General features: G+C 55.4%; 1 long non-coding RNA gene across 1 annotated transcript; it reads left to right on the top strand.

Moving 5' to 3' along the window:
• Positions 1 to 2,896, top strand: LOC130543394 (uncharacterized). The gene is made up of 2 exons (XR_008958708.1): positions 1 to 75; positions 2,530 to 2,896. It is a non-coding gene; the product is annotated as an uncharacterized LOC130543394 (long non-coding RNA).
• The last annotated feature ends 3,064 nt before the right edge of the window (positions 2,897 to 5,960 follow it).

Genomic DNA, 5,960 nt, shown 5'->3' with positions numbered 1-5,960 from the left:
ACAAAGAGGAACAGTGCGCCTAGGCTGCTGGGCGGAGTGGAGGGCGCAGACGCGCCGATGGTTAATTCCTATTTCGTGAGTCCACATCCAAGCATGCAGAGGTCGGGGGCAGAGAGATGTGGGGGCCCCGAGAGAGGGGCTGGCTCTGCTGGGTCATGCAGGGAGGCTGTCACAGAGGGGGTGGCATTTCTTAAAGAAAGAGCAGTGACTCGCTGCAAAGAGAGAGCAGGAAGGGGACTTCCAGATAAAGGGTCGGTGGCACGCGGGGCCAGGGTAACTGGAGAAGGCACAAGGGGTGTGGCAGGCACGAAGACTAAATAAGCTGGGGGGGGATTGCCTTAGAGGGGGCAGCGGTCGTCAACCCATCATCTGGACTTGAGGCTGGGTGAAGAGTGAGAGAACCCCGGTCTGATGTAAAGACTGTGGGGCCTCGAATCAGACCGGCCTGGGTTCAAGGGCATTTTCTGTCACGTAACAGCTGCCAGGCTTGAGCTGGCCCCTCAACACCCTCAGTTTCCTCCTCGGTGCAGCGGGATCACCGCAACTCTGGGGTTTCTGTACGGATCGGATGTGACTGTGCTTGGCAGGCTGTAAATAGCTCTGCAAATGTGCAGCGTCCTCGGGTAGCACTTCAGCGGCAGCCCACTTGTGCGCTGACCTTTTCGGGTGCCATTTCCTGGGGAATGGCCACAGAGGGCTGCTCTCACTGGGCAGGTTAGCGTTCATGCAGGGGTGAGGTTTCTGACCTTTGCCATCCGCTCTGTGGGGTCACTTTGTTTGGGACCCACCGCTGCCCGCCCTGTGTCTTGGGGGCCTGCTCGGGAGATCCCGGGGGCGTTGGCACCAAGGCCTGAATCTAGAACTGTGGGATGCTTTAGTGCTACTTCTGGATGCTGGGACCATGAGGCAGGAGACGGTAGGGCCGGTGTGTACTCAGCGTACCCTGACCAGTGGACCCCTGCGGCAAAATGGGACAGGGGGGCAGTGGGCGAGTGAGGCCGGAAGTGGGTGGACATATGAGGCTGTGGGGGAAAGGACAGGGTGAAAAATAGGCGAATGGGGCAGGCAGAGCCTCCTGCATCTCCCTCGCTCCCCCCGCACCCCTACATTCCCTCACCCCCCTGCTCCACACCCCTTGGTCTCTGCAACCTCAGCTTTGGGCCTGCTTGGGGAAGGGGAGGCTGGAGGGGGGAAGGAAAGGGACTTTTTAGCTCTGAGCGCCTGGTGATGCCTCTCCTCAGGCCTGCTGTCCCCATGCCAAACTGTGGTAGCGGATTCAGTCCCCCTGACCCCCAGGGTCACCCTAGCTTAGCCTGGGCAGTGTCGTGACTGGTCTCTCACTCTGTAGTTTTTTGCCAGGGGGAGGGGGCCTAGGGGGCTGCTGAGCTCGGGTCCCCATGGGGCTGGGGTGTCTCTTGGGCCCAGGGGCTCCTTCGTCCCCGACCTGGCTCCTGCACCCTCTCCCAGCCCCTCTTCTGCTCCAGGACCCTGAAGGTCCCTCTGACAGCAACGCGTGGTGCCAGCGCAGGGCCTGCCCAGTGACTCAGCCTGGCCCTCTTCTTTGTACTGACTAGGTGCCATAAATATTTGTTGAATGGAGTTCTCGCCTCTGGTTGGGATTTTCCACTGCAGCCAAGGCGCTGCTCCCGGCCCTGCCACAGGCCTAGCCCGTTTCCACGTCTGCCTCACACAGACGCTGTCCCTGGTCTTCCTCGGACACCCCTTCAGATGGCTCCTCCAAACCTCTGTCTCCTGGAAGTCTTCTGCTTCCCCAGGAGTCCCGCAGCGTCCCCGCGGGACCCCGTCTGCCCGAGAGCCCCGGCAGCTGTGCCCGGCACGTGCAGTGCCTATCTCTGCCTGTGGTCACTGTCATCTTCCTTCCTCTGTGCGGTCTCAGCGGCCTGGCTGAGGAAAACAGGCCCGGAGGCAGACTCGCTCGTGGAGTCGTGTGCGGGGGCCTCCTGTCAGCGGGGCAGAGGGCCAGGGCCAGGCGAAGCCACGTGAGACCAAGACTTCGGGGTGGGGAGAAAGAGGATCCCTCGTAGGCCAGGAGGCCACGTATGCCGGCTGTTCAGGGCAGGTCTGGCTCTGGCCTGTGGCTGTGGACGAATGATCGGAGAGCAGTGTAAGTTATAAGGGCCACTCAGGTCAGGGGGGCCCAAGGGCATGGGGAACCGAGCTCCTGCCATGCCTCCGGGGCCCAGCAGGGCGACTCACTCTGGTGGGCACCTCTCCTCTCTCGAAGACGGTGCTGAGCTCATTCCCCTGACTGAACCCGGGTTTCAAGATGGAGGCAGATTCATGGGGCACACAGGAACAGGACAGCCCGTGCTTTAACTGCTGGGCGAGTTGCAAGGGGTTGTGTGACAAGCATGTGAGGGTATCAAAGAAGGTCAGGTAAGAAAGGGGGAGAGCTTTGCAAACCATAAAGCCCTGGATATTTATGCTAATGGCTAACCTTTATAGGGGACTTACCTTGTTACTAAACAAGCCCATGATGGGACTTGTCTTATTGCCGCCATTGTATAGATGCAGAAACTGGGGTACGGAGAGGGTAAATGACTTACCACAGGTCCCACAGCGAGGAGGCCAGGTCTCAAACGCCAGACGTAACATCATGCCTCATATCCGAAGCTTCAGGGCGGCCGAACTGTGTGAAGACAAAAATAAGGCCAAGTGTGTAAGTTTGCTTTTGAACTCAGAATGCTTTTACAAACGTTAACAAATTGTGAAGTATTTTGGAACTAACTGGTGATGGCCTATGAAGATACAGTAGAAAATGAGAGTATTTGCAAACTTTTCAGAAACCCATTGTCTCAGAACTAATCATAAAGTGAGATTGTGAATTTTTCCCTTCTTCTTCTCTTTTTCAGATGAATAAATTATAACAGAATTCCACTGGTGGTCAATTTTAGCCATTTTTTTAAAAGATTTTATTTGTTTTTGTGAGAGAGGGAGAGAGAGCGAGCTCGGGGGCAGGGGAGGGGCAGAGGGAGAAGCAGACTCCCCGTGAAGCAAGGAGCCCCACACAGCCCAACTGTGAGACCCGATTCCAGGACCCTGGGATCATGACCTGAGCCGAAGGCAGACACTCAACCGACTGAGCCACCCAGGTGCCCTGGCCATTTATTTTGATTATCAATGTCACCACCGAATTCTGTTGACTCTTGATTCAAGGTGGCTCTGAGCTGGGGCCTGTCCTCACCGTTCTGTGGGATTTGATCCATAGCCGAGCCCTCTTCACACCACAACTAAATTACTACACCAGAGTCCTAGCCATTGCTCACCTTCTCGACACTCTTGTCTCACACCCATCCTTCCCGCGGCTCCTCGAAAATTCAATGTGGTTTTCACCACTCCCAAGAAGGGCCTGATGGTAGCCAATGAGATAAGGCAGGAAATAGAAATGGGAAGTGGGATAATGGAAAAAGAACTGGCCAGTTTTCCTTTAGTCACTAAGGATACAAGAAAACGTGGGAGAATTCACTGAAGGGCGAGTATTTTAGGTGACTAAAAAAAGTAACAGCTGACACTGATGTAGAAAGAACATTCCCTGTGCCAGGCCCTGTCCCCAGAGCTCTCCACGCATTGCCTGGGGGCGGGGACTATTGTCCTCCTTTTGCGGACAAGGAAACTAAGGTGGAGAAGTGCAGTGGCTGGCCCCAGACCTAGTGTGGCGCCTGAGTCCCCTTAGCTCTTCGGTTATCAACAGCTTTCCTGTGTGCCACCAATTACTTCCTACAAAACACGTTAGGAGGGCAAGATACATTCATAATAGCCATCAGAGGTGTGGCATTCCCCACCTTGGTGGCTCCCTTTGTCCCCTGAGTCCCATAGCCATGGCTCCTGCGCATGCCCAGAGTCTCACGCAGTCGCTCACAAAATCTCGTCATCGGCTTCTGGCCCTTAGGCCACTAACAGCAGGGCCCCCACCCTGTGCCTAGGGATCAAATGGAGCATTGGCCTCGTCCCTTCCTCAGTGAGAATACAGCTGTCCACGGCAGCCCGGTTTACAGAAGTACAGCTCTGCCTACAACAGACACAGCCAGAATCTTCTTCAAATCATGGCTCCATTTCAGGAGAGGGCCTTTGGTAATTAATAGACCCTTCTGGGGAGTTCCTCCTCAGCAGAAGGACAGGGTGCCCTGATCGAGTATTGCAGCCCCCACTTTCTTATCAGAAACTAACTCCCTGGAGCCATGCCAGGCTCCTGAGAGCAGCAGCGGTGGTCTCATAGGGTCTGCAGGACCCAGGGAAGGCATGGGTGGCACCATCTTGGTTTCCTAGTAGAGTCCATGTATTATGGTTTCTGTCACCCGTATGGGAATTTTTCCAGGGCTGAGACAATTTCCCCTTCCCCCTCTAATCATTTCTGGGGCACCAGATAACACTCTGAAAGGAACAGGATGCTAATTGGTTGATCGACTGAACTATGGCCTATGACACTCCCTCCGGAAGCAGTGGAAGGAAACAACATGTATCAGGTATCTTTTATATTTACCCAGTATGTTAGGTACTTTCCCATATCATCTTATTTCTGCCCCACAATAACCTTACAGAGTAAGGGTTGCTATAGTCACTATAGATGTGAGTAAACCAAAATTTTAAGAGGTTGAAAAACTTCCAGTAAATATTGTGGCTAGAGATGAACACAAGCCTATTGGCTGCAAAGCCCCTGTGTTACCTTACCTCCATAGGAAGACCCCTTCTCTGTCGTCTTGCTGAAGAGACCTGGAGTTGGATAGGGTGTGGGTTAGGGCATCTCCCCAAGAATGACAGTAGGCAGCCACCGTGGGACACTCCCCCCTATGATGAGAAAATTCCAGGACAGGTGGGAGAGGGGCAGGATTTCCAAGGACCCCTGACTGCCTCTGGCTGTCACTAGCAGGAAGGTGCCCAACACCCCATCAGACCGAGCTTGTGTCTTGGGTAGTGTGAGCCCAGCAAGGCCTGCCCCCGCCCTGCGAGATCTAGGTCTTTCTTCTGTGTTCCTAGCCTGTCTACAGGATGGGACAGCCCCTCTGGGAGACTTGGACCAGTGGCTTTCCCAGCCCAGGGCCTTTGCCACCACGAAGGATGGAGGCTGGAACCCACAGCTTCTCTCACTTGGGCCAAGCTGAATGCCAAGGTAGCTGGTGGAGTAAACAGGAAGCAGGGAGTTCGGATTTAGTCCCCGATGCCAGGCCTGAGGGGTCAGCCTGTCCTCTATGAGGACAGGAGGTGCTGGACACTCTCTGTTGCTGCCTCCCTCTGCTCCTGTCCCTGCTGTCCCCCACCCTTCCCGTGCTTGTGCAATTCCCTGCAGCTTGTTCAAGGGTGGAGGTTTGGCTACAGCAGGACTGGGTGAGAAAGGGGGTTGGGGTAAGGGTTCCTGAAGGGATGGACTGGCGTGGCCCTAGCAGCACTTCCTGAGCTCTCACCATGCGTCAGGAGGGGTGCTGAGTGCTTCGCGTACATTCCTCTGAATCCTCACAACCACCCAGGGCTGGGCACTCGGATTATCCGCATTGTACTGATCAGAGGCCCACAGAGACTTGAGTCCAGATCTGTCTGCCTCTCCAGCCAGTGACCTTGCTGCTACATCAGAGAGATGGGCAGGGCCCAGCAGCCTCAGGCAGGGCAGGTTGGCCCCCAATTGAGGCCACTGTGGTCTTGGGTTCCCCATTCCTATGGCCCCTCATCTTGCTACCCCTGACTGCACACTCCTCCGTTTGGCAGGCCTGCCTCTTTTAGGTACCCTTCTGCCTCTGCAGTGCTCTTTGCCCCCAGGAAACCCTGCTCCCTGCAAGGGGCCTGATGCTTCCCGCTGAGGCACAAATGACCCTGGGAAAAGCACTGCAAGCAGAAGACCGGGCTCTGTGTCATCCCTGGACCACTTCTTAAATAGAGACAGCTAACCTGGGAGAAAGAACCTAGAACAGTGCCTGGCATATCGTAGACGCTCATTAAAATTTTCATTG

The sequence above is a fragment of the Ursus arctos genome, unplaced genomic scaffold (genome assembly GCF_023065955.2).
Source record: "Ursus arctos isolate Adak ecotype North America unplaced genomic scaffold, UrsArc2.0 scaffold_12, whole genome shotgun sequence".
Taxonomy (NCBI): Eukaryota; Metazoa; Chordata; class Mammalia; order Carnivora; family Ursidae; genus Ursus; species Ursus arctos.
Note: the sequence above shows the minus strand (reverse complement) of the source record. Positions and strands in the feature narration are given on the sequence as shown.